The 13,468-nt window shown below is 44.9% G+C and overlaps 1 protein-coding gene and 1 pseudogene across 1 annotated transcript in view; both read left to right on the top strand.

The window, feature by feature from the left end:
* The window catches only part of LOC126259747 (synaptic vesicle glycoprotein 2C-like), a 234,620-nt gene that overhangs the window by 187,583 nt on the left and 33,569 nt on the right, over positions 1–13,468 (top strand). The gene's annotated exons all lie outside the window — the stretch shown is intronic.
* Positions 280–397, top strand: LOC126261038 (5S ribosomal RNA; annotated as a pseudogene).

The raw sequence follows: 13,468 nt of genomic DNA, 5'->3' as shown, positions 1-13,468 counted from the left end.
TGGAGTCCAATGATTCGCCCTATCCTACGCATCACTCAACTTTCTAATACACGAATATTTTTATAATTGTAATTACGTTTGTTTCAAAACGAAATGTGTGGAAGATTCTTGCCGTTTGTGGCTCAGATGTAGCAACGAGTGTGGAATTTGTTTCTCCTGTGTTGGAAAAAGGTATTGTTGATTTTGAAGATTTATTATCAGATCTGTGTGATTTTTCCCTTAAGCTACAGTTGTAGTGGCTTGTTTGATACGTTAAATAATATAGGTATTGCATTCCTTGCCAACGGCCTTGCTGCAGTGGTAACACCGGTTCCCGTCGGATCACCGAAGTTAAGCACTGTCAGGCTGGGCTAGCACTTGGATGGGTGACCAGCCGGTCTGCCGAGAGCTGTTGTCCTGCGGGCTGCACTCAGCCCTTGTCAGGCGAACTGAGGAGCTGCTTGATTGAGAAGCAGCGGCTCCAGTCTCGGAAACTGACATTCGGCCGAGAGAGCGGCGTGCTGACCACATGCCCCTCCATATCCGCATCCAGTGACGCCTGTGGCTGAGGATGACGGTCGGCCCCGTTGGGCCTTCCAAGGCCTGTTTGGACGGAGTTTCGTGTTACATTCCTTACAGGTTTCTACGTTCCACATTAATTGACTTGGCTGAAAGTGTAGCGAACAAACCTATTGACGTATGATGCCTTTCTATAAAAGGTCGGGTCTTCTGGTGTTTACTAGCAAATTTTCGTTATTAAAGGAAAACGACAACATTCAGTAAATTTTTGAAGGTTACAAGAGAATCACAAATAAACTGTCCTGTAATGTACCGTTTTGTATCTCCCAACGTCTTTAGGAAACTAAATAATCACAAAAGGGGTGTAATTTTTTGGTTATTGTTGATTTTCGTGTTACTACATACGTTCATTGTAAAAACTACAAATCAGTACAAGCGTTAATATTCATACTCATACGATATCGTACTCAGAAGTGTCGTTTGGTGGCCGCATGGGGAGCTGCTATCGCTGGAGGTAATAAAAACAAGACGGAGTGTCGCGACTGTTATGTTAGACTGTGGTTGAAGCTGGCACCATAGTTACTGTGCTGACGTTGCTTACGCAGCAGGAATAAAATTAATTTCGGAATCTTATGCACGGCCATTGTACGGTTTTCGGCGGACTAAGTACGTCTACAGGAAGTGGTCTGGCCGTTCTGGAGACAAATGAAATGCCCCATAGCTCAAATTTCGGGACGTACGTTCACTGGACTTCTTTAATATTTTTTCTACAGTATTCTGTAAGAATACAGGAGACTGTTTTAGTCCTTTGTACATTCCGTATTTCTTGAAGCTAAATTCTGTACTTACGAATAAATATGAATGATAGTCTGTAATTTGTGAGTAGCTGGCAGACTGGCTTATGCTCAGTCCATACTAGTGTGTAAGGGACGCTGTAACACTGGGCTGTCTATCGTAGCAGTAAAATCGTAGACAACTGGTCAACCCACGCACGCATCATATACCTCAGCATTAGTGTCAGGACCCTACGTCGTCTGAAATCTATTGTGCTTGGTCACTACCTTGTAGCAGTTGCAAAACAGAGCGGAAACAAAAAACTGAACCGCACTGCATCAACATGAAATAGCACGAAATTAATTTTAAGCAAAAAGGGATGTAGTAATCAGAGATTGCCGAGTTATAAAGGTGCTACAGAAGAATGCTGAAGATTAGATGGGTAGATCACATAACTAATGAGGAAGTACTGAATAGGATTGGGGAGAAGAGAAGTTTGTGGCACAACTTGACCAGAAGACGGGATCGGTTGGTAGGACATGTTCTGAGGCATCAAGGGATCACCAATTTAGTATTGGAGGGCAGCGTGGAGGGTAAAAATCGTAGAGGGAGACCAAGAGATGAATACACTAGGCAGATTCAGAAGGATGTAGGTTGCAGTAGGTACCGGGAGATGAAGAAGCTTGCACAGCATAGAGTAGCATGGAGAGCTGCATCAAACCAGTCTCAGGACTGAAGACCACAACAACAAAGGTGTCAAACAAAATGCTTAACATGGAATCGCTATTTGTAAAATCGACAATACTATCACTCACGACAATTTAATCATGGAAAGTGAGAGTCGCGAATTACCTTTGCGGCAATTGGCACTCCATCTGTCTTGAAGAACAGTGCGGTTTTCTTGGGTCTACATAATAAAGTGTGATTATTAATTCTGAACAAGGAAATGCAACCTCGTATTTACCCGTTGTCACATGCACTAGGATGATAATACTCAAGCACGTACTGCGGGAATACTAGTGTATTTATGTTTTTCACTATTATTCAGTTAACTATACGAATCACGTGCGTACCGTCGGTGTTTGAAATTGGGTGGACTTACTGAAAAAAGAGCAGATCGGGTACGGCTGCATTGTTTCATTTCTTGTAATAGAAATTGCAAGTCTTTCTTATAATCAGCTGTCTGGTTATCATTTCAGGACACTGTTTTGGCATCTGCGATGGGAGAGGCAGACTAATGTGTTTAGTATTCCGCTGTCCCGAACTCTAACGACAAAATTGCGGATTTCCTTCAGGAATGTTTGGAGTAATTTGTTATAAGGAACCTTGGGCTCTGGCGACTTTTTACACGCAGAAATGTAATAAGGGTTTATCGTTTGTTACCTCACTTACTTTGTTTCTGTAATAATATCTTCACGTTAGTGAAAAACCTGTAATATAGGATCAACATTACGCAGAAGTAATGGTTCTTTCCATACACCTACTTACAGACGCTAGAGTAGTGTGATGTGGTTACCGACACGACGAAAACGGCTCAGCATAGCATCGATGTACCGCTGTTCCATTTTTTTTTTTCAATGAACTTATACACAATAAACGTTTAAACCAGCTCTGGATCAGTAAATTTATCCACATTATTGCTTACGATCAGTAACGTACACTTGAAAGGACAAAAATTGGCCAGCGGTGATCGCAGCCAGTATTAAAGTCTGGTGCAGCACTGACGTGAATGAAACGCAGCACGTTACATTTTTCCAGTTTTTCTGTTTACCTTGTAAGCATGCAGACGAGGATACAATACTTAATAATTACAGTAAACTGAGGTGACAAATAAAGAACTGAGAATTTCTTCAACAGGTAGCACCTAAGCCAGATCTGTTCCAAGAAGGCGCAAACATTTTTCTGCACATGGGTTGTGCTGGTATTATTTTTCGGTATTGCGCGTATTAACCGAATAGATAAGTGCTGAATAAACGTAGCGCAAGCTTTATAAGTGAAGTGTCTAATGTTCGAATCCATACGAATATCCTTCATTTTTTCACTCTAGGAGACACGTTCTTCTGATTGAACAATTTGCCGTCTGGGAAACGTACTATTTCTATAATGTGCAGCTGATTTCTTACAGAAGATGCGATTATGCGACTGAATTTTGGCTGTAAATCGGTCACTTCTGATGGAGAGCGAACTCCCTGGAGTCGAAAACTTTAATTTACTATCTCTGTTTGACATAATATGTGAGAATTATTCATCAAGTGCCATTAATACTATACAGTAAGGGAGATACCGAGATACTGGAGAACTTAGTAGATGTGAGAGAACTGGACTTTGCCGTGTAAATACAATATTTAGATAATGGACTTATCAACAAGTCACAGTACAATAATTTATTAAATGAAACAAGTTTACTGTTAGCAGTCACCGTTTTATTTATTTCCACGACACGTTTCAAAGGTTTAAACCTCCATCATCGGGTGGATTTACATTAGTTAGTATGACATTTGTGTGTGTGTTGTGTTACGATGTTTTGGAGGAACTTGTGGCAGTGCCTAGTGGAGAAACAAGACACTATTTCAGAACGTGGTTTTGGATTTCTTCTGACAAAAAATAAAACGGTGACTGATAACATTAAACTTATTGTTTTATTTAATGTCAATAACAGTCATGGTAAAGCCTAACCTAAAATGTTGGCATTTAAAGCAAAATAATTTTTTAAACGCGGTACAGTTGAAACATGCTTCTGCGTTTCGCCGGTCGGTGGATGAGGTTCGGCGCCGGCCTTGGGAGACCGGACTACTTAGCAATCGTGCGGCCTATCGAGAAGCCCGTGGTGATCTTCGACTCCACGGATTTGCGTTTGCCGACGACAATATTAATCGTGACTGGAGGAACGTGATAGTTTCCAACGAATAGATATTGTATTCGGCGAATGATGGTTCAGTAGGATTATACAGGCCGCGAAGTGCCCCGTTTCGACCCCAAATACATCCACGAGTCACAACGCGATGGCCGTTCGACAGTGGGAGTTTGCGGCTGGATGTGTTACCGTCGACTTGGAATCCTTCACAGCATAAATACACTCCTGGAAATGGAAAAAAGAACACATTGACACCGGTGTGTCAGACCCACCATACTTGCTCCGGACACTGCGAGAGGGCTGTACAAGCAATGATCACACGCACGGCACAGCGGACACACCAGGAACCGCGGTGTTGGCCGTCGAATGGCGCTAGCTGCGCAGCATTTGTGCACCGCCGCCGTCAGTGTCAGCCAGTTTGCCGTGGCATACGGAGCTCCATCGCAGTCTTTAACACTGGTAGCATGCCGCGACAGCGTGGACGTGAACCGTATGCGCAATTGACGGACTTTGAGCGAGGGCGTATAGTGGGCATGCGGGAGGCCGGGTGGACGTACCGCCGAATTGCTCAACACGTGGGGCGTGAGGTCTCCACAGTACATCGATGTTGTCGCCAGTGGTCGGCGGAAGGTGCACGTGCCCGTCGACCTGGGACCGGACCGCAGCGACGCACGGATGCACGCCAAGACCGTAGGATCCTACGCAGTGCCGTAGGGGACCGCACCGCCACTTCCCAGCAAATTAGGGACACTGTTGCTCCTGGGGTATCGGCGAGGACCATTCGCAACCGTCTCCATGAAGCTGGGCTACGGTCCCGCACACCGTTAGGCCGTCTTCCGCTCACGCCTCAACATCGTGCAGCCCGCCTCCAGTGGTGTCGCGACAGGCGTGAATGGAGGGACGAATGGAGACGTGTCGTCTTCAGCGATGAGAGTCGCTTCTGCCTTGGTACCAATGATGGTCGTATGCGTGTTTGGCGCCGTGCAGGTGAGCACCACAATCAGGACTGCATACGACCGAGGCACACAGGGCCAACACCCGGCATCATGGTGTGGGGAGCGATCTCCTACACTGGCCGTACACCACTGGTGATCGTCGAGGGGACACTGAATAGTGCACGGTACATCCAAACCGTCATCGAACCCATTGTTCTACCATTCCTAGACCGGCAAGGGAACTTGCTGTTCCAACAGGACAATGTACGTCCGCGTGTATCCCGTGCCACCCAACGTGCTCTAGAAGGTGTAAGTCAACTACCCTGGCCAGCAAGATCTCCGGATCTGTCCCCCATTGAGCATGTTTGGGAGTGGATGAAGCGTCGTCTCACGCGGTCTGCACGTCCAGCACGAACGCTGGTCCAACTGAGGCGCCAGGTGGAAATGGCATGGCAAGCCGTTCCACAGGACTACATCCAGCATCTCTACGATCGTCTCCATGGGAGAATAGCAGCCTGCATTGCTGCGAAAGGTGGATATACACTGTACTAGTGCCGACATTGTGCATGCTCTGTTGCCTGTGTCTATGTGCCTGTGGTTCTGTCAGTGTGATCATGTGATGTATCTGACCCCAGGAATGTGTCAATAAAGTTTCCCCTTCCTGGGACAATGAATTCACGGTGTTCTTATTTCAATTTCCAGGAGTGTAGTCTATTTGATACAGCCCATATAGCCTAATTACGACGAATATTATGCTACCATCAATGTGACAATCAGGGTGAAAAATATATTCAGAGTGAGTAACCTGTTGCAGCAGGACCAGTCTCCTATACACAAATGGTTCAAATGGCTCTGAGCACTATGGGACTTAACATCTGTGGTCATCAGTCCCCTAGAACTTAGAACTACTGAAACCTAACTAACCTTAGGACATCACACCCATCCATGCCCGAGGCAGGATTCGAACCTGCGACCGTAGCAGTCGCGTGGTTCCGGACTGGGCGCCTAGAATTGCGAGACCATCGCGGCCGGCTCCTATACACATCTCAGCCATGGTACGGGAGTGGTTTGCAGAATAGAATGATATTTTTCTTACGCATTGCTCTCCTTCTGCAGCAAACCTGAATCCTACTGAAAACGAATGGGCAGAAACGAAACTAACCGAACAAAGCGAGGAAAGTGGTATTGCGAGGTGCCGGGGCTAGCAGTGTATTTATCACTAAATTCCACTAGAATCCACATATGTAAATCATGCTCTAAGCCCCCCCTATTCTATCTCCGACTTTTGCTGTTGCACAAGGATAAAAAAATACGCGAACTGACTCTAATCAACCCTGCCAGTGGAGTAGAAGAGAGTTTGGCACCTGCAATAATTTAATTTGATAAATAAGTTAAATAAACAAAGGTTTCATTAGCATAGTGAGGAATGATAGGGTTGCTCTATCGATTAACAGAATGAAAGTTCTGTCCAAAATAACAATATGATTTATTAAGACTAAACACAAATTAATAAACAAAAACACATGAATTCTAATTTATGATACATTAAATTGGCTCGAATTGGAGACTCATACAAACACTGTAAAGGTGAAGTTGTCCCTAAACTAGATCGTGAGGTTTAAGACGAAGTGGTATGTGGAGCCAATTCCTTGCCACTCAAATCTCAAGAGAGACACACCGCTAACCCAACAGTAATTGCTGCTACTCAAGACAGAACAAAGTTAGAAAAAGACGAACAGGCACGCTCTGCTGAGCTCTGATTATCACCTAGGAAAATCCCTATCTGCCGGTGCTGCGGACATACATTACCAAAACTGTCTTCTTGACTGCCAGAACACGATCTGGCGTACCGCAGGCGAGGGCTCGTTGCTTCGACGTCCTCGACCGAAAGGCGACTGCTGACTCCCAGAGCACCCGTACAGGCTGAACACACAACATTCCCGCCCCCACGACAGTGGCCGTGGTTACGTTCCAATCAGCAACTCGAAAACCGGCGGAAATTCCACTCCATTGCCGGAGCACTACCATTCCACCAATGAAGATTCTTGGCGCCAATTTCTGTGCTGATTTTGCTCCGTCACGGAGCTATGCCCTGAGCAAGCCAATCACGGTTCCTATTTTGCAGAAAGCGCGGGAATTTTCCCGCCACAGCTGCCTGGGTACGTAAGTCATTCCCACGCCTCGCTGGTAGCCCACCAGAAAGTGTTTTCGCTAAGCTTCTGCGAAGCAACAGAACCTCCAGCCCAGCCGCCACTTCCGGCTCCCGCAGGCGCGTCTCCAGACAATGTCGGCGTCCGGAAAGTATTCACTCGACCCCCCACACCTGTCGGCCTACCCTTTCAAAGTCAGAAGAGCCCGCCTGTCACTGGACCACCCGGGTGGCGAGAGACGCTGCATGGGAAGTCCGCGTGTGAAGGAATAGCAACGGAACCTCCACCGCATGCAACTAGAGAGGAGAATCGTAAGATAGAAATATGAGAGGGGGCTCATGCCACCTCTCATTGCCCCTACGCCATTTTAGATTGTAATTGGTGAGCGGTTGGCTCACTTAGGAGCAAGGTAGTGAGTCAATCGCCCAAGAACAATCTTACAAAGTGACTCCACATGCCGCACTCTATAAAAAAAATCACTGCAACTGAAAAATGCAGCTCATAGAGGGAGGATTATTTATGATGTAGCCAACTTCACCTTCTTAATATGGAACACTAACACTCACATCACACATCCATACCCAGGGAGCCCCTTCCAAACACCGATTCACACAGATATTCACTCTCTAAATATGGCCCGGGCATGTGAGCCAAATATGGAGCAATTTATTCTTTACAATCAAAGTTGTAGTGCTCCGCAATTGAATGCCCAAGATTTTACAACAATTTGAATCATGAAACTAACTTGAACTCACTCTCACATGATACTATTTAAGTTAACAATCTCTTTGTGAGCTTTCAGAATCTAATTACAACCTCCGATTCATTCTGTCTCCCAGCAGCAAGAATAACCTTTACAAAATGTTCCCTGAACTGATGGTCCATTCACAATGACAGTGGTGGTATCTGCTTCAGTTTATGGGGACTTCAGGCACACTGTTCGCATACACACAACAATAAATACAAAATACAAAAAAAACATGGTGTGGAGAACAATACAGTAATTTGTAATAAGAATTACAGTGTAAAAACACAAACACATACAAGGTATAACATACATTACAAAACCAACATTAGAGAAAGGAATTTAAGAATGAAAAGAAAAAAAACAAGGTTCATGGGGCATCAAGTTGTGCGTGCACATTGCACAATGTTCACGACTGTGCTGAGAATGAGGCACTAAATCACATTGCTAGAAATATTCGAAGCACTTCACACATTACACCTTACTGACATCACATAGGGCTAAACGTCGGGTGTTGTTGCTATGTTGTTGAAACGGCAGTAGGGTATGCTGGAGCATCTGCAGTACTCTGTTGAGATTGGACCAAGACCCACGCATATGATGACGGCAGTATGGTAGGAAGACACAGTGATAGGCTCTCCTCACGTCGATTAATTGTCTCTGAGGTCTACTTGTTGGGATACATCACTAATGTAGGTCTCTTCTCTCGCTGGACAGTACTTTACGTTTCCCAATATTGCAGTTCGACGAGGGATGATGGCACGTGGAGTGACTCCACAAGTGTGTGAGGTCATCCATACAGGATCGAACTAGGAGCGACTATTGTTAAAACTGCTCTCCAATAGAGAGGAGAAATAAGAAATGAGACCATACATTTGTTAGTGTGGCACGATACTGCTTTGTGTATGCAGATCAGCCAATGCTAGTGAGTTGTAAAAACCCAAACAGGTGAGTATATAGCGTCCCTTTCTGTCCTGAGGCACATGAGGCGCAGGTTCTGACACGATATGTGATCTTCTTCGTGTACTCACGACAACGTGGTCTGCCGCAGGGAATCCCTCCAAACGGCTGCCGCGTCCGGAGAGCTAGCAGGCTGTCGCGTGTGGGTCGCGTGTCAGTGTCAACGGCCAGCCCCACTTTTGCTTGTGGCCCGGCGAGGGCTGTCTGCCGCCTAATCCCTCAGGTACACGGCCTGGTGCTGTCAGCTTGTAGGACCGGATGCTCTCCCGCCCTTCACGTCAGGTAGCGCGCTGACGCTTTCTTCTTGCAGGTAGCCGATGACCTCCGGCTGGCCCCTGCATTGCCACGATCCCCGTCATCTGCACAATTCTTACAAAAATCTTATTCCTAACTTTTCCCCATGACCTTCTATGTTGTAATAAATTTACAGAACGATACATTGATGGTCTGTCATTTCAGACGCTCTAATTTTAATTTTATAGTTATTTATCTGTAGCTATCATAACAAAAATCATGGAAATAATTTATCTTGATATTTGTGTAGAGACCGATCTCACTATTGTACATGGTGTGTGACGCTATATAGGATGAAGAACTAAATGTGCGGGCCCGCACTAATATTACTATTAATTATATAGATCGACAGTAGACATGCTCAAGAATTAACTACCATTTGCCAACGATCTACATTCTATGTCTTTTAATTCAATTATGTTGTTATGCAGGTCTAAGTTTTACTGTGCTATAAGGAACATGCAACTATGCTACTTTCGCTCGCCGGTCGTCCCTCCATCTCGGGTCTGTGATTTGATGACCTGAAAAATAACATCCCAACAGGCGCGTCCAAACACAACACTTGTGGTAGAAAACCCCCACAATATTAATCTAGTTATTGTTAAATCCTAGAGTTTAACTTATCCTAGTATATCGTACCCCTTTTTTTATTTATTTATTTTTTTTTTTACCTTATACAATACTCTTACATAATTCCTGTTACGTTGAGATGTCTCGCTGCTCGCCGCTATTGACGACAGTGATGTGCGCGCCGTACGACATGGCCTCAGAGTTCTCACTACGCCTCACTGAAACTCCAGAGACTAGGTTAGCCATGGCTATACACGACAATAAATTTATAGTTGCAACTTCCTTCTCTATCTGATGCGGTTTTCGGGATCAAAGCACACCTTTCCAGAAGCAATGTAATATGACCAAGCCAGGGGTGGTTCCTGTTGAGCATTCAGTCGCCCAACACACGCCAGCTACACAGTATGTCACGAATATCCAAGTATAAGTCCCTGGTTATTCATCTGTGACAGTCACGAGCAGCACGCTAAATCCCCAACCAGCACCTTGGCATGGTAGGCTTTATGCTCGCATTTCTCTCGTCTAGGGCACCATTGGAGTCAAACGCTCACAGGATCACCCCGACTTGCAAGACAACGATGCTGGCGCAGCTCTGCAAAAAAAACTATACTGCCCATATTCATCCTCGAAATCACGCAATATACCACAATCTTGCCGTGCACTGACGCGTGCCTGCAAGCATTGGTATGAACGTTTCACGAACTGGTTGTGGCCGCTATTGAGCGTATCACGACTTCTCAGAACGCTTCTAAGAGCACGTTCCTGTATGCGCCCGTTTGTGCGACATCTCGTCACTCATCTTTATCCCTTAACATGGACACCAGATAGGAAAGGACAAAAACATTGCTCATGGAAAGGTAGTGCCTCTTATCGCAACGACAGAGGAGATCCCGAGCATAGACAAAAAAAAGATAGCAGCAGTAAATTCTTATGCGAGACAACGCAGCGTGTTAATACTTTAACAATCTTAATCTATTAATGCAACGATTATTGTTCCCCGAAAAAAGATTCATATATTTGCCTATTCAACTATGTACACCACTTAAACTACTATTATTCCATGAACTTCTTTGTGTGAGAGAAGTGGTGGAGTCCTATGGACTAGCGTCAATCCCTTCTTAGACTCCCCCTCCTCTGACGTGCATTAGGATTCGGAGGTCTAATTTCAATCTCCTGGTTCTCCTGTTGTCCTTGATTTCGCTCTCTCCAATTACGGTCGCTTTGCCGTTCGTCATTCCTCCTGTCCCAGATTCCGTGTCTAGATTGACCTTGTTCCCTAACGTTCTCGTTTCCGTGTCTCTGGTTTCCATAATCTTGACTTGCGTAACCTTGATTTCCGTAACCCTGGTTTCCTAACCGACGAGCGCGATTATGCGATCTGTTGTCGTCTGCCCTTGCTGGCCCGTGGTATTTGTTATTTTGCGCCTTCTTCCTGTCCTTTGCGTCTTGTTTATCGAAGACTACTTCGAGTTCGCGCAATAGACTCTTGAATGCTTCTATGTCAGATCCACACTTCCCGACAAGTGTCTGTTGATACCTAATAGGCAATTTGGAAAAGCAAAATTTAATGATTTCTCCGTTGCTATATGGACTATCTAAAAACTGATTCTTCTTGAGTAAATCATCAAAAAATTTGGTTGCGTTCCTATGCCCGGACACTTCCAGTTCAGGACAAAATATTATTTCCTCTTTAATCCTGTCTTGCGTTTCCTTTGACCAGTAGGTACGCAGGAATGCACCAACAAATTCCTGATAGGTCCGACACGTCGCTGCCACACCCCGCATCTTTTCCGCGGCTTGGCCTTCGATGTGTCCACACATGAATTCTAATTTTGCGTGGGTTGGCCATGATGACGGTAATGAATTAGTAAACTGCGTCACCCAGCTCTTCGGATGCATCGACCCTCCATTATCTCTGAACTTTTGGAATTTTAGTATCGACAGGAAGTGATTGTGATCAAAATCCTGTCCGATCCTCGCACTGGTGTTGTCACTCGTTTCCGATACTTGCACGTCTGTTGAGTGTCCTGATCTATCTTGCTGATAACAGTGATTTGCTACCTCTGTATCACAGTGGAAGTGGCACTCCGAATTCCCTCTCCTAAGTGGACTACCATTATTTGAACTATTACTAGGTGTTTCTGCGTGTGCATTGTTAGTTCCGCACTCTGTCACTGGGCTGGAGCACGGCGGGCTTTTCCTCGGAGACACAATTCTGTGTACTCCATCATTGGTATCCGAACGCGCAGTGCTCGTGTGCCCGTTTCGCTCTAGTTTTGCTATCCGACTCTCTACTTCTTTCATTTGTTTCGTGATGTTCGTAACCGCAATATTACCTTGGCTTTTTAAGAACGCTAGGGATTTTGAGTGGGCTTGTGTCGCACGTCGCAAGCGACCTGCGAGTTGAGAAGTTACTTTTGCAACTTTCATTGCCCCCATTGCTGCCGTTTTGGCTAGGCCTGCTACTTTTTGTGCTACCAGTGACATCTGTTTTGCTTCTCCACATTCTTTCTTTATTGTTAGTAATTCCCCACGAATTTTCCCTATATGCGAAATTATTGCCTGAGTGTCCTTCTTACGCTGTTCGTCAGCTTCTTCCTTCTCCTTCTTACGTTGTTCGTCAGCTTCTTCTTTCATTGATCGTAGGAAGCTTAGTATTGGGTTAATGTCATCATTTTGATCCTCGTCACACATGGGCGATGTAACTCTGGACACCTGGGCGCTAGAGCTCTGACGTGACCGAGCTGGCCCCTGTCTGCTCTCGTTCGTTTGATTATAAACTTCTGCTACCGTCTCGACCTGTGTGCCTGTCTCTGTTTCATCCTCTACCTCACTATCATAATCGCGGCCGCAACGCTGCTCTGAGATCGCGTCCAAATCACCTTCCTCATCAATGACCCTGTCGTCCTGTGCTGCTAAAAATGTGCCCATCTCATCTCTGAACCTATCCTCGTCAGTAACCTGCCTCTTATCCATTATGCTATTCTCTTTTGTTTTAGTTTCGCTCGCTAATAGTCGTGCCTTACTTCTCGTGATCATTCACGAAAAAACAAATTTATCTAAAATATACAGTAAAAATTATCTACTCACTGTAGTTTTACACATAGACGTAAAATTTCAACAACGCTGTTCTAACGCTGTAATCACAAACACAATTTGATGTGGTACAGAAACCGCACACAAATCCGACAAAGTGCGATGTGGTACGGACACCACATCAACGAAACACAAAAAACAATGAACAAAAAAATATATACACTGAAAACAAAAACTGTAATCATGCGCCGCTACTTAAAACTAAACACGGAACTACCAGAAAAAAAACTTGGGTATTAATCAATAAAAAAATTAGAGAAAAAAAATTTGAATGTTCGTACTAAGAATACTGTTTGTTAATCAGTGATTCTCAGGAAAGATCCGAGGCTAAGGGTCGCCATATTATGCGAAGTGCCGGGGCTAGCAGTGTATTTATCACTAAATTCCACTAGAATCCACATATGTAAATCATGCTCTAAGCCCCCCCTATTCTAACTCCGACTTTTGCTGTTGCACAAGGATAAAAAAATACGCGAACTGACTCTAATCAACCCTGCCAGTGGAGTAGAAGAGAGTTTGGCACCTGCAATAATTTAATTTGATAAATAAGTTAAATAAACAAAGGTTTCATTAGCATAGTGAGGAATGATAG

The sequence above is a fragment of the Schistocerca nitens genome, chromosome 5, assembly GCF_023898315.1.
Source record: "Schistocerca nitens isolate TAMUIC-IGC-003100 chromosome 5, iqSchNite1.1, whole genome shotgun sequence".
Classification (NCBI taxonomy): domain Eukaryota; kingdom Metazoa; phylum Arthropoda; class Insecta; order Orthoptera; family Acrididae; genus Schistocerca; species Schistocerca nitens.
The sequence above is the reverse complement of the archived record's forward strand: the minus strand, read 5'-3'. Positions and strand labels throughout refer to the sequence as shown.